Source organism: Macadamia integrifolia, chromosome 1, assembly GCF_013358625.1.
Source record: "Macadamia integrifolia cultivar HAES 741 chromosome 1, SCU_Mint_v3, whole genome shotgun sequence".
Taxonomy (NCBI): domain Eukaryota; kingdom Viridiplantae; phylum Streptophyta; class Magnoliopsida; order Proteales; family Proteaceae; genus Macadamia; species Macadamia integrifolia.
In genome coordinates this window covers 22,357,781-22,382,210 of record NC_056557.1, presented here as the reverse complement: position 1 = coordinate 22,382,210, position 24,430 = coordinate 22,357,781, and the positions used below count along the sequence as shown (strand labels likewise).

General features: G+C 38.4%; 1 long non-coding RNA gene across 1 annotated transcript in view; it reads left to right on the top strand.

Moving 5' to 3' along the window:
• The first annotated feature begins 3,317 nt into the window (after positions 1-3,317).
• Positions 3,318-24,430, top strand: part of LOC122081609 — a 22,714-nt gene continuing 1,601 nt past the window's right edge. Inside the window, exons 1-2 of the long non-coding RNA XR_006141142.1 lie at positions 3,318-3,843; positions 13,097-13,185. This is a non-coding gene — a long non-coding RNA (uncharacterized LOC122081609). The remainder of the gene's footprint in view (positions 3,844-13,096; positions 13,186-24,430) is intronic.

Genomic DNA, 24,430 nt, shown 5'->3' with positions numbered 1-24,430 from the left:
GTGGATGAATTTTACTTGCTAGAATGATTTTGGTTTGTTGAGTGATACAAAGACCTTTCTTTCTAAAACTTTGAAATGAAAGATATGGGTTTAGCTTCTTTCGTATCACATTGAGATATTTCATGATAGATCTCGTCGGATACTTGGGTATCACAGAAAACCTATATTAACAAAAAAGGAGATAAGTTCATCTAAATCAATGCATATTCAGATCTGATTATGCAGATGCCTGACAGTAGGAAATCTACATCAGGATACATCTTTGGGGCGATTTCTTGGAAGTCAAGAAACAGACTTGTCGCTACTTCTATATGGAAGCAGAGTTTGTGGCATGCTTTGAGGCCACATCTATGGCAATTTGGTTAGAAACTTTATCTCAGGACTTTGGGTTGTCGACACCATTTCGAAGCGTTGAGAATGTATTGTGACAATCTTCTGCCTATATTACTCCAAGAATGATAAGCATTCAAGTAGAGCGAAGATATTGGAGTAAAATACAATTTTGTGAAGGAATCAGTTCAGAAACAAAAGTGTCTATTACACACATCATGAAAGTCTGATGATTGCTGATCTATGACCAAGGCATTAGTGCCTAAACATTTACAGATCTTATAATGGACATGGGTTTATGTAAAGTTTGATGTAATGGTCATATTATGTTAGACATTTTTTTACTTATTTATTTAAATGATCATGATATTTGTTGTTTCTGAATATTTCTCACTTTATTATTGTGTGTACACATTTTATTTAATATATGTGAGATATTATGTTGGACCGTTTAGTTATAGACTTTTCTAGTCTATTCCCTACTTTTGCACCTGTTTGGATGAAGTTATTAGTGTTATGACTATGGAAGGGAGTATGTCGTTATATGATATATAACCGTCATGATCCACATTAGTAGTTTTGTTCAAATATGGTATTATGATTGTGATGACATAAAGTTGATGGGTTTACTTTCAAATACTGCAGTATGATGTTAGAATCCAAATTATGTTTGAAATTATAATTATGTGGTCATATAGTTCAAGTGGGAGATTGTAAGAATATTCTCTATTATTGTCCCATATACCAATTAGGTAATTGACCGATATTAATATCATAGAATTGGATTCCAAATAGAAAACCCACTCCTCATCAAATTAAGGAAAAGAGTCCTACCCTATTTGCACACCTTGATGGGAGGGTGCAAAACTTTTTTTAATAGGACTCTAGGTCCTCCTCCTACTCTAACATCAATCTCATTATTGGTTCCATCACCAAGAGAGCATTAAGAGAGCTAGTGGGAGAAACCTAGAAGATCCATTGTGTTCGTAATTGGGATTACAGGAATAAAATGGCGGCAAATTCTCCACAGTCGATGGTGAACGGTATGCGTCGACCCTCATAGTTTAATTTTGTGATTCAATGATTGTATGGCAAAATCCTATCTGTTGTTATTAGTAGGAATAACATCCTTCTTCTTTGTTTCTGTTTCACTTCTGTAATTGGCGTTCTCTAGCCTGGAAGCCATTGAGATGGAGATGGAGATGGAGGTGGAGTAGTAGTTAATGATGTTGTTGAGGGGTGAAGGAAGACCTGGGTTTGAGGCTAGTTTTGTTTGAAATGGCGATAAAGAGAACGAGGAGGGATAACCATTCTGTTGATGTTCTCCTTGGATGGGAGGTGGAGCGATGGATCATGCCCTCGTCCAATTGGGTTCCCCTTCTTATCGCTGTGGACAACCATTCAGGTCTGCTCCTTTTCTTCTCCCCCCCCGGCCGCCCGCCGCCCGCCGCCCGCCGCCTCACTGAATTGAATTGCAATCTGTTACCTGCCTTCTTTATTTGTAAGATGGAGCTCTGTTTTATATATATATATATATATATATATATTGAATTTTCCTGGTATTGAGGTACTAAAAATTTTTTAGTGTGTTGGACTTCACTCATTTTTATCACTCCTCTTCACCCCTCCAGTGCTCTTATTGAATTGCAATTTGTCACCTTTTTTATGTTTTAATTTTCTATCTAGTTTTTCTGTAGTACCGAATATGTCAGAGTGATGTTACGTTCTTCTCGGAGTTTTATCTTAAAAAAAATATTGATTTCTGTTAAGAGTATGGTTTCCATTTGTTCTACTGTTGCGCTTTCTCAACTAGTGTTCCTTGTCTAGCCTTATGGGCTATTCTGTCATTGTTGTTTCTATAATTGTGGGGTCATAGGATTATTAGATCCTACATCTTTTGAACTTAATGGTAGCTTTATTGTTTTGTGTCACAAGTGGTTTAATCTAGTGTTTCTCTTTTCTTGTGTTTCCTGAATTTCCTTAGTTGGATGCTAGTAATTTTTCCTCATGGTGACCATTCAGGTTCAACCTCTTCATGTATAAACACTGCTAACAGAGTTGTAACGTTACAACTCTGTTTAGTATTATCAATATTTAAATAAATAAATAATAAAAATCCCAATATAAGGGACTCCTCCTTTCATTCCTCTTAGAAATCTCGATCCTCTTTTCTCTCTCTTGCTTCTTCTTCAAGGTTGTTCCTTCTTTCTTTTCCTTTTTCACCGCTCTCCAGTCTAGTTGAAGTTTTGTTTACTAATTTCATGAAGATTTGCATCTATGGTAAATTCTCATAGGTTAATAATATCTACCCAATAAATAATAATAAAATCCTAGATATTCAACAGCTTTGTTTACTTTATAAATTCAAATTTGTCTTTTGCCATATATGCAAACTTTATTGTCCAAATCCCTTCCTTGATGATTAATATGCAAACATGGTATTTGGATATGTGTGGCCAAGTCTCTCATATGTTCAGTGCCTGAAAATAGTTATGTTGATTTTTTTCTTATCTCATCCTATTTTGAGAGAGAGAGAGATGATGATGATGATGGCGGCTGTAAAAAGAAGGAACAACGTTGAAGAAAAAGCAAGGAGAGAGAGAGAGAGAGAGAGAGAGAGAGAGAGAGAGAGAGAGAGAGAGAGAGAATTGAGATTTCTCAACAAAATCAAAGGAGGAGTCCCTTTATATTGGATTTTTATTTTTTATTTATATAAAAAAATATTAGACAAGTTAAGTAACCACATCCGTCATCTCTTCACCCTAAAAGCTAGGAATTAGTTACAATATAAAAAACTAATAGATGGTTTAGATTAATCTAAACTTAAATGGATGATTAATATTAAAAGAAAGTGAAAATAAGATTGCAATATATAAGTCCTGCTACCACTCGCCCATATTTTTATTATAACAAGTTTCCTTTTCTTTTAATAGAAAAGATCCTTCTTTCTGGAAAGATCCTTGTCAAGGATATTCTTAGTCATTGAGACCATTAGTGGTTTTTATTTTTGTAACTAGCAATCAGTTCTTTTAAATAACGGAGAAGGACACACTAGCCCTCAGATTTTGATGCTTAGACAAATTATGCTCTTGTGAGTGTGTGCACTGTTTGTGATTTAGTTGCTGCCAAGGTGGTGAAGCCTTTCCCGCAGGCCAGTGGTGGTGAAGCCATGATCATATCCCCCCTCCTACCTTCTCATCTTCTTCTTTCTTTCAGGTTCTGCAGAAATTCCAGCAAGCGTATATACTCAACTGTAGCATACTTTGGGTGATTTCTAATCTTTCATTGTATCTTGCCTTTCCTTTCTTGTTGCTATTACTCACCTATTTGCTGTAGGTTTTTATTTAACCTTTCTGTTCTGTGATTTTCTGTTATGCTTATTCTGAGTTGCAGAGCTTTATTCTCTTGTTTTTCCCAATTCAGGAATCGGATGAACTTCAAATTTTAGTTTGTTATTCCCCTCTTCTTTCACTACCTTCGACCAGAGTTTCGTGGACATCCAGTCATTCGTTTGTGAGTCATAGCTTTTATCCTTTCAATTATAATTATTATTTTCTGTCCATGCTTGTTTCTAATCTAACCATCACTCTGCTTTGATTTTTTAAACACATAATCAGTGACTCAGTCGGAAGTATGGGGGCTAGATTTGTTGTTCTAGTGCTAAAGAAACCCTAATTCCGAAGATGAAGAAGAGCAATAAATGAGTCTATTCATAAAATTGAAGTAAACTCAACGAAATCCAAACGACCTTAACTAGGTTGGTCGGATAGCAAAGAAGGATCACAAAATAGGGAAATAGAAAAATTAGGAAGTAACAATTTGTGCCTAAAACTTCAAAGGCCTTAAACACACCTTAATTGTGTAAATTTGACCTTCAAATTGTGGCAAAAGTTATGAGCAACGGAAGTTATTCTGGTAAATCAGTGTTTTCAGGTAGATTGAGTGGGCATTTGTCGAGATCTTCTCTACATCAATCCCTCCCATAGTTGTCATGGCTCCAAGGCAATCAAGGTGGAAGAAATTCAAGGCAACACCAGCATGGTGCTTAGGCAACCATGGCGCTAGTCCAGGTTGAGCTGCCTGGATGCGTTGACAACTATGGTCCCTCCCACTTGTGAAGAACTCACCCTCAAGTTATGATCTGGATAAAGTGGCTCTCTAGGAGGTAAGTACTCATGCAGGTTACAACATTAAAAGTCTTTGAGATAGCCATGTTTGTAGGAAGATCCATGTTGAGATGACTGTAGTTAGTTTTATTTTTACCTTGGTTAAGTCTTATTATTTACCGTAGTAAGTCTTGTAGATGGGGACGCTTAGTCAGCGTTACCCTACTTTCCTTACTTGATTTATTGTAATTTTCTTATAAATAAGAAGGACCTTTGTCATTACTAACAGGTTGAATCATTCCCTAATCTCTGATTCTCAACTTGGTATCAGAGCAAAAAACCTAAAATCTTTTTCTTCTTTTTTGACCCTCCTTCAGATTTAGGATGGCAAATGAAAGCCCAATTGATAGGATGAAGAAATTTGGAGGAATCATTTTCTTTCCAAAAGAAGGAGCAGATGAGGGATTCAATTGCTTTGGTAATTGAGCAAGGAAGAGAAAAGACACTTGACCAGTAGAGGTACATAGACCGGAGGACATATCTGGTGAGCTCAAGGCGCCCGACATAGGAAAAGGAGCTTACTTTTCCTAAGTTGGAGCCTTTTCCTCATGAGGTCAAGCATAGGGGTGCAATGATGAGCCTTAGAGCCTGGTAGGAATGAGAGGAAGCTTGAGGTATTTAACAGGAGAGAGCCGAGGGAGAAACCCGTAAGGGTCAAAAGATGGGAGTTACAGGCATCCAAGATACCCGTAGTGAAGAGGCTGGATATAATAAGGTTGATTTCAAGACCTGGGAGATGGAGAGAGGGCATGATTGAAGAGATGGAGAGGGGGTCAGGTTTGGAGAAGATCATGAGGTCGTTAGCAAAGACGATGTGGGTAAGAGAGAGGGCTTGGCATTTGAGGATAGGGGAGATTAAGAGGAGGTCGGTGGAGGATTGAATGGATCTGGAGAGCACTTCAAGACCCGTCTGAGATAATCAAACGCTTTGTGGATGTCAATTTTGAGAAGAGTCGCCAAGCAATGGGATTTGCGATCGAAGCCACAGACAATCTCATGACATAGAAAAATGTTATTTGCAATGCTTCTCCTAACAATGAAGGCAAATTGGTTAGGGCTAACAATTAGTTAATGACCTTTTGAATACGGTTGGCAAGGATGTTGGCAATAAACTTATAAATAAAATTACATACCTGACCTCCCAATCTGAAGGTACTGGGCACATTGATAACTCAAAAGGCACCACCAGCACTCCTACATGCTTCCTTAGTTTTTGTTGTAATAATGAGTTTTATGGGTTTTAGGGAAATTGTCAGTTACCAAATGGACCCTAAGGGGTTTAATGGTCTTTGTAATTCTCTAGACCCTTCTCTCCATTGTTATAAATAAAGAGGGTAGTGTCATATGTGACATAAGTCATTACCCCATCCAATATGTTATCAAAGCCATAGGATCCGAAACCCTATGGGCTCTCCCTCTTCTCCATCTCTTTGCCTCTTTCTCATTTCTCTCTCTCCCAGCGCCTCCTCCATTTGCTCCTCCCTCCAACTCTCTTTATCTGCTTCTCTCTCGTGGTGGGAGCTTCTTAAATCACCAAATTTTAGCCTCTATCCATCCTTCCTTCCCTTGGGCAGCAAATTTGATAGACTGATGCCAGGAATTAGATCGACGTGATGGATGTTCCTCATAAGGGGGTAGCTCATTGGTTAAATCATTAGGGGTGATTTCTTTGAACTCCTCCAACAAGGGTTGCAAGAATATCAGCTAGCTCGGCTACCTCCCCTTTCATTAATGGAGCAAATGTTGTGCCAACCATTTTTCATATTTGCAATAAATTCACTGCAACAAACAAAGAGAAGGAACAAATTTCCCTCTACTATAGAAATTTTTGGTTGGTCGACCTTACTCTTTCTTGGTAAAATGACAATTTTCTTCTTATTCCACCAAAGAGTATACAGATTTTGCCTATCCCTATGGGTGGCATCGACATCATATTGCCACATCCTATTGAGCAATAAATGACATGCACCCATATCCACAACATCACTAACGATATCATTATGATATGGTTTGTCAATAGAGACAGGAACTTGTGAGATTTGATTTACCTCAATAGATGGTCCCTTCTTGATGTAGCCAATTCGATAAGGGGAAGGATGTGGTTTTGTTGATTATTGAAGATGCTTGACCAATGCCCTCAAGACAATGTTCTCACAGCTCCCGTTGCTTAACAGAACATGGAGATCAGAATACCTGATGTCATTGGGATGGTTCGACTTGTTTAGGAGTGTAAACTAATTTTTGAATGACACATGAGATATGCTCTCCCTACTCTTCTACAAACTCACCACCCTCCAGCTCATCTTCGTCTTGGCCCTCTTCATCCATACCCTCTTCGTGGTTGGCTAAACCAACTGGTCTCTGTTTAGGACAACATTGGATTTATGTCCTGGCTCGCCACATATGTAACACTTTTTAACATCCCCTCTCCTCCCCATGTTACTCCCAATCTTTGGTGTGATTTTAAAATCTCCGTCGATAGAACTTTGGTTAGGAGTAGAAGATCTGGAGGGAACATTAGACTACTGTCTTTTGGTACTTGATGATGGTCACAAGGGCTCTATATAGGGCTGATGTTATGGTTGTGGTGCTGAAGTTGTTCTTCCTTTAGGGCTATATTATGGGCCTCGTTCAACAAGGTGACACTTTGTTGTCCCATGAGATTTTGGATCGAGTACTTCAAGTCTTCAACCCATTGATGAATTGTACCCATAGTTGTCAAGGCATTGCCTAGGCGCCAATTTGGCATCTCGGCAAAAAATTACAAGCAAATCGGCCATATTAAGATTGGCATCACCAAATTGGTGCCATAGACACCATGTCGCGATTAGAGTACATAACGGTCGTTTTTTGTATGCACTTTTTTTTTTTTTTTTTTTTAAAGTTATTAACCTTGACTCTCTTTTTTAGATTGTTATTGGCAAGTTAGTGGTAGGTGTATTATGCTTCCATACTTGCCACTACATGTGAACAAATGTAAAAGCCTAAAAGGCAAATTTGTCTAAAATCCTCATTCCTCAGCCTCTCGAGTCCTCGACTCTCGATTGTGAAGTGTGAAACCCTCGAGACCTTGTGATGTAGTAGCGCTCCGATGGATCGATCCAAGCCTGCTCCAGAACCCGGACCAAGACCCAGATCCAATTTGGGTTTCAAGTTACTAATTTGGACTCAAGATTAATAGAATATTCTAGGATTTTATTTTATTTTGAGAATATTTGTTATATTTTATTTTAGGTTATTTTGGGGTAGCTATTAGGTAAGTAGAAATTTCCAATTTTAGTTTTATTGTGTTTCTATTTTATTAGACTTTAATTTAGGAAGCAATTAGGATTCTCTATTTCAGTCTTAAGAATTTTTATTTTGATTTAATATAAGTAAGGCATGCAACCCAAGGAATGGAGTTAGTTGATTAATGAAGAATGAAGTGATTGTGAAACCCCCCTCGTGGCTCTCCCCCCCCCCCCCTTTCCTTCTTCTTTGGGATCTCTTCTTTTCCCCTTCTCTCTCTTATCTCTTCCTTGTCCAGCGAGACAACCCCCCCTTCTTCTTGCCTGCGATCTCTGTCTCTTCCCCTCCTCCCTTTTTTTTCTTTTCTTTCTTCTTTTCTGGTTCTCAGGTTCTATATCCCTGCCCTACAATTACTGCTTCATGCTAATGGTATTGTTCATCTCAGAAGAAGCTCTCTGGACCCTCATCTTTAACCTGTCCAACCTGACACCTTGGGCAAAAGAGATCCTTCCTTGGGGTACTCAAATTCCACAGGCTTTGGTCTCCACATCTTGAGGTTAAACCACAGTTTCATAACTGTACCTGAAAACTGCTGCCCATATCTAGTTTATGAGGATCAATCTCCCTTGGGCGACTAAAATCCTTGGAGTTTGGCCCCTGTTGAAGTTCCTATAGTGAAATCTGAAGCCATAACCAGATCTGGCCTGTGAACCATCTCCCAGATCTGCTCCAAGCAATCAACCTGAACCCATTATCTGATCACAAGGTTTGTTGTTGGATGTTTCTAAGAGACTGAAGGGTTAGGAACTTAAACCAGAAATCTCGTTTGGTTTGGAGTTCTATTGTTGAAGTTATCTCACCTGAACCGACTTGAGTTACCCGCCACTTTCCTTGGCTGGAGGTCGAAGACAACCCCCAACAAGAATCGTGGGTGATCAATATCCCTTTAATTTCTCTCATCCCATTTTAATGATCCCTCATTTATTCCCTAATTTACAACTTGCCATTGAGTCTTGCCCCTTTGAAGTTTACCCTTAGCCAATAAATAGTAATCTCTTCTCAAATCCTATTGCTTGTTTATTTGCTAATAGCTCCTTGAGAATTCTGGTTTATTACAAGATTGCCACTGGTTGGGCTTAATAAGTGATCCGATTGATACTTGTGCTATTTTATTCAAGTGGACCCACAGCCACCTGGGTTGGGTCTCCTGGGGCCCACCATCCCCCCCATTACCTTGACTGTGAACCCTCAATAGTGAAAGTGAAAGTGAAAGTGAAACTGTTCTTTGTTGTCGGCTCCGATAACTCTCGGTACTCTCCGACGAGTATTCATCTGGCTTTGACAGATCACAGGTCGTGGCATCCTCATTTTCCTACAGGTCAGTTAATTCTCTACAACTCTACTCTTCTTCAGTTCTTCTTCTTCCTTAATCCTCTTTTTTTTTTCTTTTGCCGACTTTTGCTTCCTCTTCGTCTTGAATCTTCAATTCTTCTTCTTCGTCCTTAACCCTTTCTTTTTTTGCCCGACTTTTCTTGCTCTTAGGCTTCACTCGTCACTCTTCTTCTTCTTCTTCTTCCGTAATACTCTGTTTTTTCCCCACGATTGTTCTTCCTCTTCGTCTGCATTGTTCAGTTCTTCTTCTTCATCTACAGTCTTCTTCATCTCCACCTCTTCTTCTTCTTATTATTAAGTCTTCTTCTTCAACTCTGCAAGACTGCAACTGCAAGTCTTCAATAATCAACAGTGGTTAATAGAAAAAAAAATATCTTTATGTTTTCTTTTGGATTTGAAGGAACCTGATTTCAAATCATTACCAGATTAAATACATCCATTGAACTGCGCTTCTACTGATAAAAAAATATCTTTTAAGTTTTCTTTCGGATTTGAAGGAACCTGATTTCAAATCATTACCAGATTAAATACATCCATTGAACTGCGCTTCTACTGATAAAAAATATCTTTAAGTTTCTTTCGGATTTGAAGGAACCTGATTTCAAATCATTACCAGATTAAATACATCCATTGAATTGCTCTTCTGCCGATAAAAGATGCACTTGTCCATTGGCAGAAGCTATGCATATATGAGGCCTATATTTAGTTGAGTTACCAGTAGTCAAATGTTGTTATCCAGAAAAATTTCCCCCATAGGAACTTAGGATAATTTCGTTTCTTTTCATTTATATTCAGAGCCATAATATTCAATCATCTTGGTTTGCTTTCCTGATTGATTCTTGAATAACATGTTGCGGGTCCTTGTCCTTTTTGAAGGAGTCGGTCACACATTAAATCCTGCCAATAAGTTGATTTTCTATGATTTGATGTACATGTTAATTTTTTATGAATTGATGTATAATTGTATAAGTCAATAATTCATGTTGATTTTTGATGTCTTGATATAGCTTTGTAGATTTTTTATGATTTGATGATGCTTAGTGTTGACTTTATATATGTTATAGGGTATATATTGTAAGACTTGTATTGTACTAAATAATTTTAGCAAATAGAAAAAATAAAAAATAACACATAACTCCATAACGGGCGATTCATTGCCGAATCAATTAGCCACCCCTCCACCGCCTTGGATCGCCATGACGCCATGTTAACTATGATCATACTGCTTGTTGCTCCATTTTTTAAAGACCACAATGCGAGGACAATCAAAGAAATTCTTTTGTATTTGCCGCAATGGTTCGGGCACTCTAAATACAATTTTGATATTGCTGGAGTAGGTATCGTTGGTAATCTAGTAGCAAAACCTACCCCACAGAAGTAGTTTCATCCAATACCATGTTCGAATATGTCTTAATGTCTTATCCTTTGAACCAGGTGAGAACTTTGTAGATTGGTCCCACTAGGTAGAAGATCCCCCTTGCAACTAGTAGCCACGATCTTAATGTATTTCTCTTTTGGTACAACCGCTATATTGAATAACTTCTAACCTAATAGATTCAGTTGATGAAGGCTTAGATGTCCAAATTTTGGAGAAATTTGAGGCCACACTCATTGGGATCCTAATTATGCCTCCGTGCGCCTCTATAAAAAAGATGATTTTTGGGGAAGATGTGATTTACCTTTTTGATATAAGCTCCCTTCCTTAGGTAGATTTATTATGAATGTGCAAGATCCAAGCTTAGAATGAAGATTTGATTGCACAAGGGTAAAATCTTGAGTGTCTTCCCAAGTTTCCCACTTCACAGAGAAGAAACATGGGGAGAGGATCGGAATTTTAAAATAAGAAGGCTTGGTTTCCCATTTAAGAAGGTTTTATAAAGGCTGGTTTCACCTGAAGGGTCGAACCCATTGGTCCACTCAGAACTTCTAACCTATTAGATTCAGTCGATGAAGGCTTAGATGTCAGAATTTTGGAGAAATTTGAGGCAATACTCATTGGGATCCTAGTTCTGCCTCCGTGTGCCTCTATAAAAAAATGATTTTTGGGGAAGATGAGATGTACCTTTTTGGTCCAAACTCCCTTCCTTGGGTAGATTTGCTATGAATATGCAAGATCCAAGCTTAGAATGAAGATATGATTGCACAAGGGCAAAATTTGGAGTGTTTTCCCAAGTTTCCCACTTCACAGAGAGGAAACATGGGGAAAGGGTCGGAATTTTGAAATAAGAAGGCTTGGATTCTCAATTAAGAAGCTTTTATAAATGCTGGTTCCACTCAAAGGGTCGAACCCATTGGTCCAATCGAAATTTCCCCCATTTGGGTTGAAATGTGGGAATTTTGGTCGATACCTGTTGAAATCAATGACTTTTAATAGTCACATGCTATATCAGTCGAAACTTTGAACCTTGCCGGCATGCCCAGGCGTGAAGCTCTCTGCCCTAGATGATTTCAGCCATATATCCTTGATTTCTGAAAGCCACTCTTGAGGTTGAGGTGAAACCCAAGTCTGAACCATTTATGGTCTTCATTACTGCCGCCAGTTTCTTTTTTCAGGCACAAGGAATCAAGTTTCTCTTAGGTGCTTTGGGTGCTTGTCCACTGAAATCAGCAGGCCTGCGTGCTATGAATCAACACCTGAGATTTCAGTTTGAGTGGTGGTCTTTTGAGAGAGTTTTCTTGTTTGAAATCAACCTGATTCTACCACTGGTTTTCTTTCATCGAGAGCTAGGAGATGACCTTACTCAAAAAAATTACACTCAAGGACTGTTGTTTTGTGATTTACGAAAAATCCCATTTTTTATTACTTTTAATTTAACGTGTTCCCACTCTATTCAGATATTCCAGAAGCATTCTAACTTCAAATCTTTATTCCCTGTTTAGTCTTGATTCTCTTTTTTCCCCCCTAAAAGTGGTCCTAAATGTTAGCATATCAACGCGACCTACATCAGGGTTTCGGAACCCTAGTCTACATGAAGGTGTCATTCAGACAATTTCTTTTTTAAAATAGTGATGTGTGGCTTCTTTAACCTTCCTTCTCTTTGCATATTTTGTAGTTATTATTCCTCTTCTAGTTCTCCATATTCTAGACATTGCTTTCCCAATATAGTGTTGTCAACCCCCTTTAGAGGTTTAGTTCATCTGTCGGAAAAAGTGGAAGGTATTGAAGGGGGTGTAAATGTAAAAACCAAAATTGATATAAAACACTTGCAAATTACAATAATTTTGTTCTATAACACATACCATGCAAGTTGGGAAATTTATGTAAACATCTATAAAATAAGGTGTATGGTATAGAAAAGAGAGCTCTATATGATGTTTTCCCAGATATCCCTATAGGCCACAACCAACAAATGGCAAATTATTTCTGTTGATTGGATCCTTTTTGTTCTATTTCCATCTAAAGAAACCTGCAATTCTAATGCATCTTTCTTATGGGGTTGTTTCATCTAGATTTTTCATACGATTCATGATGTCCTTGAATTTTCTTATCACCATGACTGAGATGTTCAAAGAAAAAGAGACGTAGAAAAATGTTAAATGTAGTGTAATTTCTAAAATTACTTAGTAAACGATTACAGTTGGTCATATTCTTTTACTTTCTTCTACTTTCTTCTGGATGTGTTAGCAGTTCTAAGGTCAAGATTCTATCCATTAGAAAAATTATTTCAATCTGTGGTCTAGTTTTGCACGTATCTATGATTGAGATTCTTGTTCATCTGCCATAGAAATTTGTCTAATGATCTAAAAGTTTCAGCAACCAGGACAAGTATACATCGTAAAGTTGAAAAGGATTTCCATTCTAATTTAGATTTTACAAAATTAATGAGATAAACCATTGCTTGCGCAAAAACGCTTAAAACACCAGAGAACAAGGTTTATAATAAGTGTTCTGTATCTATGTTAGCTAATAATTGAGATTTTTCAATAACACTGCATACGTTAATTAAGGAATTTCTCTTATATATATATTTATATTTTAGGAGAAGATTGAACTCAGGAGTTCTCACTTGGTTCAAGTCCACATATCTTGGGCCTGCTTGGGGTACGTTGGTCAACTTCAGGTGACCAGGTTTGTTTTCTGGTTTTTGCATGCAAAATTTGACTGCTTTTGTGATAATTTCTGTTTACTTAAATAAAGGCTATTATGACCTGGAAGAAAAAGATAATATGTGAACTTAAGGAATTTTGTTCCAGAACATGGGTCTCTAATTTGTGAAATTTTTATGTCAGATAACATAGTTGAGTTTGATAATCAGTGGAAAGTAACTGATATTAGTGAGAAATTAAGCTTAGAAAGGGAGGAGAAGGAAAGAGAAATATTGAAGAGGAGTTGAAGAGAGAGATGACAGAAAAAGAGGGACCAAGTTTCCTTCTCTCTTTTATCATTAATAACCCAAAAAACAATAAAGGTGAATTTTATCCCTGTATAAGTAATATATTGTCCCACATGTTAAGGTTAGGTATATCTTCCCAAAATGCCCTTACTATTCCAACACTCCCCCTCAAGCTGGGCCATAGATATCACACATGGTCAGTTTGCTTAGTAAAAATGTATGGAATTAAATCCTTTTGTCAACATATCAGCCGGTTGTTCTCCTGCTTTCACAAAGGGTGTATAGATACATCCTGACTGAAATATTTCTTTGATAGAGTGATGATCAACTTCAATATTCTTTGCACAATCATGTTAGACAGGATTGTCAGCTATATTGACAGCAACTGTGTTATCATATAACCTCATAGAACTATCTGGCTCAAAATCCAACTCTTGGATTATTCTCTTTAGCCACAGTAGTTTACAAACTCTACGGGCCATACTTGTAAATTCTGCTATAGTCCTGTATCTGGCCATGACAGAATGTTTCTTGCTCCTCCAAGTCACTAGGTTACCACCAACAAAGGCCCAATAACTCAAGTTACATCTTCTATATGTAATTGATTCTGCCTAATCTGCATTTGTATTTGCCTCCTTCCTTAGGTTATTATTTTGGTGAATAACAAACCTTTCCTTGGACTTTGATTTTAGATACCTTGAATGTGGTACATTGTTTCCATTTGTCCAGTTCTAGGGGTAGGCATAAGCTGACTAACTAGACCAACAACATATATGCAATATTTGGAGGAGTGCAAGAAAGATAAATCAATTTCCCTACAAGTCTTGGACTCTCTCTGCATCAATAATGGGATGCTCACTAATGTAGATAAGTCACTTGGTCTTATTTTATTGCAAATAAGCCTTGAGTTGTGTTATGTATGTGTTGGGCCTTTGATCCCATGGGTTGTCTTTGAAATGTGCCACTTTAATGGACCTAAAATATGAGTAGAAAGTACAAAAATGGGATTTATATTCAGTACTTTTATTTAAGTTGTTTTAATTAATTAGTAGGTCATTGGGCCCCTCAAATTGAGTAAGTGGTATGTCGAGTCCAAATTGTCTTAGGAATCTATTTTTTTTCCGCATAGGTTTATTATTCCTAGTCCAATTTTGAATTCCTAGTTGTAGTAGGAGTGTCTAGTCCTATTGAGAAACTAGTTCCTAGTTGAAGTAGGAGTGTCTGTCCTATTGGGATACTAACTCCTATTAATAGTTTGATTGCTATTCTGCCCTTTATAAATAGAGGAGCCTATATATTCATAACTGCAGATTGGAAAAAAGAAAATTGCAGTCATTATGTTAAAACAACTGAGATAGTTGTGGGTGAGAAGCCCTGGCCGAGACAGCCACTCCTCCCCCACATTCTCTTAGTTCTTTTCTTAATTTTTGTAGTCAGATTTCTGGTTTAAATTGCTACTAATAAAAAGTCCAGATCTGTCCAACCGCAGCCTCAAGTTTGTCCAGCCAAGCACCTCAATCGACAGCCCAAGATGACTCTAAAAAACAAGGATCAATCAGCTGGCTTTTCTCTCTCTTGACAGTCCAGCCGACAGCTCTCTGTTCACATCAGGTCTTAGTTCACTTAGGCCATTCCAGCGGCCGTTCCTAGTGCTTAAAGGATCCCTCGATCCTCCTCTAAGCCCTGCCCAAGCAAGACAACATCAGTTCTTGGAGTTCTTGACATTTTCTCTCTTTAGAAGCAAGAAATCAAGAATCAGCAGATCTCTCTACACTAGCCAGCATATTCCCTTCATCTTTGGAGGTTTTATCCCTCCCCTATAGGACTACATTCGACCCAAGTCCCAACCTCAACAAAGGTCCACAGCCCCAACCATAGGTATTCTCCCATATCCCTACGCAGGTTTATTGTCTCCCATAGGGTTTGGTTTTTTTGGGTGTAACTTTTGGGGCTCTATTTTGTTGGGTCTTGTGTGGGTTATTAAACTCTTGTTCCGTGGGTTGCTTTCATCCTTATGGGGTTTTTTCTGGTTTTGTTTCTTAAGTATCTCTGATTGTAATTCCACCTATGGAGGTTCTTAAGTTTTGGGACTTCACCCATGGGGGTTGTTAAGTTCTGTGGTTCTTAAATCTCTACCCTGTGAGGTGCATTTTTTTGTTGTTTGGAGTTGTAAACTGCTGGGGTAGTTTCTTGTTATCTACTCCTGCATTACTCACTTTCTTCACTGAACTTTTGGTTTTAATCAGTAGGGAAATCTATGGATTTGCAACCTAGCATCCTTTTCTCACTTCAGAGATATAAAGCATACTTCCTCTATACTTCAATTCCCAAGAATTATTTCAGAGTACCAAAATTTCCAGTCTAACATTATTGTGCTAAATAAGCCTTCTACTTTCTCACCTTCTCTTGATCATTTTAGTCACCATAATATCATCCACATAAACAATGGGACCTGTAAGTTTTCCATTCTCTATATTTGTGAATGGAGTGTGATCGACTTGACTTAGAGTACCTATTTCTCAACTTGGCTTTATTAAATCAGTTAAACTAAGCTCTAAGTCACTGTTTAAGACTATAGATAGCCTATTTTTAGTCTACTCACATTTTCTTTAGTTGCAGGAAGTTTAAATCCTGATGGAGTTTGATTGGACACCTCCTCTTCTAGATCTCAATGAAGAAATGCAATTTTATATCGAATTGTTAAAATGGGCTGTTGTATATTGGTTGTCCTTATTGGCAACATCAACCACAAGTTAGTGATGAGGTGGCCAGAAGTAATGATGTGGCAGTGATGACATAGTAGGAATGGGAGACTCAAAAAATAGTGGCAAGAAGCAGCATAGCAGGTGGTGCGGGACGAGCTTCTTCTTTTAGCAATAGTCACCCTGATATCATGGCAGTGATGAGTAATGTGTCAAAGAACTGTTGAGTGCAATGGGTGCGATAGTGGTGCATGTTGCTGATTTCCAAGCTCAGTTTTGGAAATTTGTTAAAGCTTATGTAATAAGGGTACTTTAGGGTCAAGTGTATTTTACTCTTGTCATTTATTGTACTTTCTTTTTCCCTTTTACCTCCATAGGGAGGTGCATGTAATTTCATATATCTTGTTAAGTGAAGTAATATATATGTGGTAGAGAATCTTTTCTCTACACACAACTTTCCACCTTTCTCTTCTCTCTTCTTCTTCTCCAATTTTTCATTTCCTTGTTCGCTTCCCATCCTTATATTATAACTTGGTATCAGAGCACATAGTGTCAGTTTGAGAGTTAGCTACAGGTTTCTTCCTTCTCTTCTCTTTGGAACCCTAGGTTACAAAGGTAGGAAATGAATTTATATATGAAAAGATTGAAGAAATCATGAGATAGGCATGCAAGGAGACCATTGAGAAGGAAAGTTTCCATTTGAAGAAAGTGGCATTTGAAGGTTGCAACAATCAAAACTTGGCATAGGGAAGCTCACCACTAGCCCTGGTTTGATTTTCTTCTTTCTCTCTCATCTGGTCAGCGTTGGAGTTGAAACCAGGCCCATTTGGATCGCCTTAGGGTGTATTATCACTCCCTTGGTCTCACTTCAAGCTTCTTTAAGTTGTGGCTGCACAACTTATTATACCTTGGAAATATAGTACCGCCAACCTTGTTTTTTGGATTTTTTTGTCTTTGAATTTTGGCCTATGATGCTTCCGATTGCTATGTGTTTATAAAGAATGATGACTGGGACTATTGAGCTCTTATGTTATGATTCTATACCTTGACAAATGTGGTTGGTGTGAATTTCTTTGACTTATATGCTTGGTCTGTTTGCTAGAAATTTTTTTTTTGGTTCTAAGAAGACAATATTTGGGTATTTTTCTGCCCATTGCTTTAGATCTCCAACTATGATTGTTTATGAGTATTCATACATTATGTCTGATCTCGCTGTAACTTTGGAAGCTATATCATGTGGGTCCAGTAGTACCAACCCCAACCCCGATTGTCTTTGATAACCCTAATACTCAAATTTCCCTTGTCAAGTTGGATATCACCAACTATTGGATTAGTCACAATCTTTGAAGTTTCCTTGAAGAGTCGAGGGAAACTTGGGTACATAAATGGGACAATCAAGGATCCCACTATCTCTAATCCAGAATACAAAAAATAAAGAACTATGAATTCCACTGTTATGACTTGGCTTCATTCTCGATGAAACCTGAGATTGGTAGAAGATTTATTCCAGAAGGAAACTACTAAGGATATTTAGGATAGTGTCTGTAAGACCTATGATGAGGTGGTTGACTCTGTTAAGGTCTACCAGCTCCTTTAATAGGCTCTCTCTATGAAGCAGTGGAACATGACTATCTTTGACTATTACAATACTGTTGTAGGACACTGGGAAGTATATGATCATTATGGAGATCTTCAGTTGTCTAATCCTAAAGATGAAGCCAAGGTTTATAGATCCCCTGATAAGGAGCGAGTTTTGATCTTACTTGGTGGGTAAAACTTGGACTATGAGCAAGTCAGGATACAAATTTTTGGTTGGTTACCCCTTTCATCCCTTGATGAGGTGTATAGCTACCTATTGAGTGAGGAGACCATAAGAGGTGCTATGGACCCTACTCCTCCACTTGAGCGATCTGCTCTTTTTTCCACTGCCCACAGAGATTGGCATGGAGGCGGCCAAGTCCAAGGGTCATCTCGCGAAGATGATAGGGAGAGACCCTGACAATATGGTCATTGTGAGAAACCTAGGCACACTAGAGAGGTGTTGGATTCTTCATGGTTGTCCTCCTAGTATACCTAGTGGATCTAATGGCACACATGGTAGCCGCAGAGGAGGGGCTACAGCCCATACTACTCTCAAAGATAGATAACAGTTCCTTCTCTAGGGATGATATTGCAGTGCTCTCCAGTTCATGTCTCAGCTTGATAGCCCATCTACCTCATAGGATGCCTAATCTTTAGTGATGCATGTCAGCATCTACACCTTCCACAACTCTGTCGTGGGTTATTGACTCTGGTGCCACTAACCACATGATTGATATGTCCATTGTTATGATTCTTACTCTATTTATTCTGGTAAAGATAAGGTTCGGGTGGCTGATGGTACCTCTCCTTTGTTTTTGATAAAGACAATATTCCCATTATCTCTTCTATTTCACTTAATTCAGTTCTTCATGTTCCTAACCTTACCTTGAACTTCTGTCTATGAGCACTTTGATTAAATCCTTGAATTGTTGTAGCATTTTTTTTTCTTCCCATTGTCTTTTTTAGGATTTAGTGACAAAGAGGATTATTGACAGTGGAAGTGAGGAGAGCGGACTCTACTGTCTTGAGCCACAACTATCTTTTTTTGCTACACCATAATCCTATGCATGTGGTCATAGTGATAGTAGTTCTATGGATTCTGTGATGCTTTGCCATCTATGTTTGGGAAATCCCTCTTTTATTGTTATGAGGAAACACTTACCTCATTTATATACGTCTTTTTCTTCTTCTCATGTATTTCATTGTGGACTATGTACTTTTGCTGAAAAGTAAACATTGTCGTTTATCTTATCCCTATTATGGTAATAGATCTGTTGTTCCCCTTCAAATTGTGCATACTGATGTTTGAGGACCTTGTCCTACTACCTCCTTATTTGGCCATTGTTACTTTGTTTCATTTGTTGATAATTTCTCGTTGCATTTGGACTATTCTTCAGAAGAGTGATGTTTATAATGCATTCAAAAACTCTTATAAAATGGTCTACACCCAGTTTGAAAGTAGGATCGAAATTGTCCAGTCTGATAAAGGGGGGAGTACATATATGGTGGTCTACAGGATTTTTTCATTGACAATAGTATTATCCATCAGCTTGCGTGTGTTAACACACCCCAACAAAATATGGTAGCTGAGAGAAAAAATCGTCATTTGTTAGAAGTTGGTAGAAGCTTTCTATTTGGATGCATGTTCCTAAAATGTTTTGGGTCTGAAGCTATCCTTACTATTGTTTTTCTCATCAATCGCATGTCTACCAAAATCTTTGGGTCTCAAAACCTCATTACACTCTTGTCTCCCAAGTCTTTTGCTTTTTCTCTTCCCTCGGTGGTTGTATATGTTATACGCCTATTAGCAAATCTTCCCGCACCAAACTTGATCCTAAGGCTCTCAAATGCCTCTTCCTTGGGTTTCTTCTACTACCAAAGGCTACAAGTGTTATCACCTTTTATCTCGTATGCAATTTCTTTCCAAATATGTCACCTTCCTTGAGTCCTTGCCTTTCTTTGCTTCTCGTCAGCATCCTCTTCAAGGGGAAGAATGGGAGTAAAAGTGAAAAGGCTATTGATGCTATTCCATTTCTTACTCCCTTGCCTTTTACTCTTTTTCTTTTGATATTGGAAAACATGAAGAGGTGGATGATGTTCACATGTGGATATTGTTGATACTAGTGGGCCTTGTACAGAGAAGGCACCTAATATTGTGTACACAAGAAGGACAAAGAAAGCCTTCCAAAAGTCCTTTTTGGATCCACATCCTGAGTTTCATCTTCCTCATTCAGGTAGCATTTCTTTTCCTTCTAAGTTAGACCTCCTTATTGCTATTCGAAAGGGTAAGAGAGCTTGTACTAATCCTCTAGCCCAGTTTGTTTCCTATAGTGCTCTCTCTCCTAGTCTCCTACAGGTGTTTCTTTTACTGTTGCTCTTTCCTCTGCTTCCATCCCTAAAACTGTTATTGAAGCTATGACAACCCCCAAGTGGAAGGAAGCCATGTCTGAGGAAATGATTGCACTTGAGTAGGACTGCACTTAGAAACTAGTTAATCTTCCTAAGGGGGGGGGAGTTCTAGTTGGATAAGGTGGGTTTATACAATCAAGTATTGATCAGATGGTGTTATTAAGAGGTACAAGGCAAGATTGGTGGCCAAAGGATACAGTCAGGTGTACGGAATTGATTATCAGGAGACCTTTGCTCCTGTGGCCAAACATAACTCTATAAGCGTCTCTTATCTAGGGCAGCAAATAGAGATTGACCCTTATATCAATTGGTTGTGAAGAATGCATTCTTCTATAGTGACTTAGAGGAGGAAGTGTATTGCAGCCCTCTGGATTCAATTGTCAAGAGCTGATGGTAAGGTGCATCTCCTAAAGAAGGCTCTATATGGTCTCAAGCAATCTCGAAGGCTTGGTTTGAGAGGTTCAAGCAGGCCGTTCTGAATAATGGAGATTTCAAGTCAAGAAGATCACATATAATTTACTCGGAGAGGTAATGCTACCATCACAACGTTGGTTGTTTATGTTGATGATGGTGACTGGTGACAATAATGAGATAGCTAGGCCGAAAGCCTACTTAGCCAAACAATTTAAGATTAAAGACCTAGGACACCTGAAGTATTTCTTGGGAATTGAAATGTCAAGGTCTAGAAAGGAATCGATATTTCTAAAGGAAATTTGTGTTAAACTTGTTGAAAGAAACAGGGATGTTGGGGTGTAAACCGGCAAGTTCTCCTATTAAAAAGAACACAAGTTAGGAGAAGACTCTGGTTTTTTTCTTGTTGATGCAGGAAAATACCAAGACTTGTCCAAACATTTCTTATGCAGTGGGAGTAGTGAGCCAGCTTATGCATACTCCCAAAAGTGGCCACTTAGATGATGTGTACCGCATCCTTAGGTACTTGAAGTCCTCTTCGGGAAAAGGACTTTTGTATGCCCAGAACAATCACTTGAAGATAGAAGGTTATTTTGATGCTGATTGGGTTGGATCCATCTTTGACAAATGATCTACTTTTGGCTATTACACATTTGTTGGTGATAATTTGGTTACATGGAGGAGCTAGAAACAGCCTGTTGTAGCTAGATCTAGTACAGAGGCAGAGTATAGGGCAATGGCTCATAGAGTTTGTGTACTCATTTGGTTGCGACGGCTAGTCCTTGAGTTGGGACGTGGTACTGCCGGACCTATGCGTCTCTATTGTGATAACAAAGCAGCCATAAGTGTCCATAATCATGTGCAACATGATAGGACAAAGCACATTGAAGTTAACTGGCATTCATCAAAGAGAAGATTGACTCCGGCAACATTTGCGCACCCTTTTGTGAAGAAATGTGATCAATTGGCAAACATCTTCACCAAAGGACTCATTCCTCACTAGTTCAGTACCCTCTTCTGCAAGCTGGGAATGTATGACATTTATTCTCTACTTGAAGACGAGTGTTAGAGTTTATGTAATAAGGGTACTTTAGGGTCAAGTGTATTTTACTCTTATTGTACTTTCTTTTTCCCTTTTATCTCCTAGGGAGGTGTATGTAATCTCATATATCTTGTTGAGTGAAGTAATATATATGTGGTAGAGAATATTTTCTTTACACACACCATTCCACCATTTTCTTCTCTCTTTTTCTTCCTCTTCCTCCTCTTCTTCTCCAATCTCTCATTTCCTTGTTCTCTTCCCATCTTATATTCTAACTATTTTGACCTATTTATGTTCGAGGGATTTTTGTTATTGAAGATGAATTTTTTGGTAGTTGACTCCTTCTGGGAAGTTGTAGAGTATGTCGTACTCTTTCCAACGCATCTAGTTTCTCCTCGATCCAATATCGGATGAAGAAGATATGGCCAGTGTAAGGTTTCAAGGGAAATATGGTCATTTTACATTACTGAGTTTGATAATGGGTTGTTCTGGAGAATGATAGTCTTGTGTGTTATGAACGCAACACAATTGGTTTTTGTTGAAATCTGAGGTCGCATTACAAAGTTAACAACCATTTTTGTGGGATCGTTTCGAAAGTCTAAAAAAAGGCACTCTGAAAGCCATTGTGACCATTTTTTAAAGTTAGGTATCTCTAAATTCCACAAGTTGAGGGGCATTTCTGTAATATCCCTTGAAGATTTCGACTCTTGCGGCCCAGATTGAATCCAAGTCTTTCTGGGGAGTTTTTAAAAAATTATGGTGGAGGGGGCTGCATGTAATTTTGAGAATTTCCATTGTTGTCTGATCGAAGGACCAGATGTTGCCACATACGAGGTATCCGAGATCCACGGGTGACGCCATTTTGCCCTAACACGTAGCTAAGAAGATTCCCTTGCAAGTTTTATGATTGGTTAAGCATATTGATTCTTGTATACCATGCTCCACCAAATCGGTCGAGACTCACGTGCTTCGTGTGTACTCCGCATACGCCGTGAAGATTCCATTTCATTTGCCTTGGTTGATCCTCATCTAACGATCGAAGAATTTTCCCACCTAACCGCTGTAGATCTGGCGGCCATCCATACTCCCGCATGCCTCGACCAATGATGGGCTGATATGTTGCTTGCACACCTGAAGGGAGTTATCGCCACATGTCACTTGGATGCATCTTCGATACCCAAGATTGTCTTCTCCTTTAACGCAATCTGAGATGACTGTGCACACCGTCTTTTAATGATCCAAATCTTACAGCTGAGAGATGCATCGATATCCTGTGTATCGGTGGAGCAATGTGCCCTCCCAATATTCCAAATGGAATTATTTTAGTGGCTGGAACTAAAAATTGGATTTCGCCCTCATTCCAGTTCAGATTGAGGTATTTCAAAGTGCACTAGTTTTGTAATTTTTTGCTCGACCTCCCTGTGGAAAGAAAAAGAAAAAACTAGAGAGCAAAATTAACGAAATTTGTGAGGAGAGGTCCCCCCCCTCCTTTGCTTTGAGAGTGTTGTTTGTTTGTTTTTCACCTCAAATGATATTTATTAGCTCCATTAATGCCATTAATGGAGGGTCATGGGTGGTGTTGTGTAGTTATGATGCTCCATTGAAAACAAAGGAAAAGAAGAAGAAAAGGAGAGAAAAAGGTAGTGTTAGTGTTCCTTTGTATATTAAAGAAAAGAAGACTAGGAGAGGTGTTAGAGTGATCCCAAAAGCTGCTTGTACACTTGAAAAGTCAATTTCACCCATCTGGAGGAGAAGTTGAAGGTTCTAACGTGCAAACTTATCTCAGGGTCATCTCTGTAAACTTCAGAGAGGTTTGTAAGCATTTCTAACTCTTGCTTACTTTCATATGACGTTCGTGTATTTTATGAATGCTAGATACAGTGAATATATGTTGTAGAACTATTCTAGCATGTGTTTCTTACTATAGGCAATTGCTATAAGCACATTTCTATTGTTATTATTCTGTGAAAGGTGTCTAGTAAATGCTCTCTAGCAGTGGGTGCTACTACTTGTATTGGCACTGAGTTTGCCTTCTCGGTTGTTTGCTGGGTGAACCCGGGAGTGAGTGCTCCATTTGTAGATGTAGCAAAGGGTTGAATATTGATTAGACATGAACCCTTTATAGGCACTTCTTTGGGAACATAAACAATTTGCTGAACCTCGAAAATCTGTGTCGTGCATGTGGATTGTTTTATTTCTTGTATTGTCTTTGGAGTGTGTGCGTTGCAGGATGGGTGTGCACACATGAGTGTCTATGATAAGAGGCGGGGTGTGCATACAAATGTGTGTGTCTGCTATAGTGAAGAATTGGTTGCCACGTCAAGTACATTGTTAGGAAAAGGATTTGGATTTGATACACTGATTCACCTCCCTTCTAGTGTCAGCTGGATGGGACTTAACATGGTCCACTTCTGATTTGCTATCAAGGATAGAACTCTTAATAGAGTTCAACTTAGCTATTGGTGCAAAGGTATCTTGGTAATCAATCCCATTTACCTGACTGTTCCTTTTGTTCCTTTTTGCTATCAGTCTAGCTTTATATATTTCAATGGTTCCATTGGAATTATGTTTAATTGTAAAAACCCATAGCATCCCATTGGAATTCTTCCCTATGGCAGATTACTAACTCTAAGTGCCATTTCTCTTTAGTGCCTTCTTTCCTCATGCATAGCTTCCTTCCACTTTGGATCAGCCATTGCCGAAGAAACAGTGTTAGAAATAGGAATGGAGGACAAGGCAATTGCGGAGGCAAGAACTGCAGGAGACATAGAATCATAGGATACAAACTTGGCACTTGGATGATTAATACAATATCTTTTTCCTTTACTCATCTTT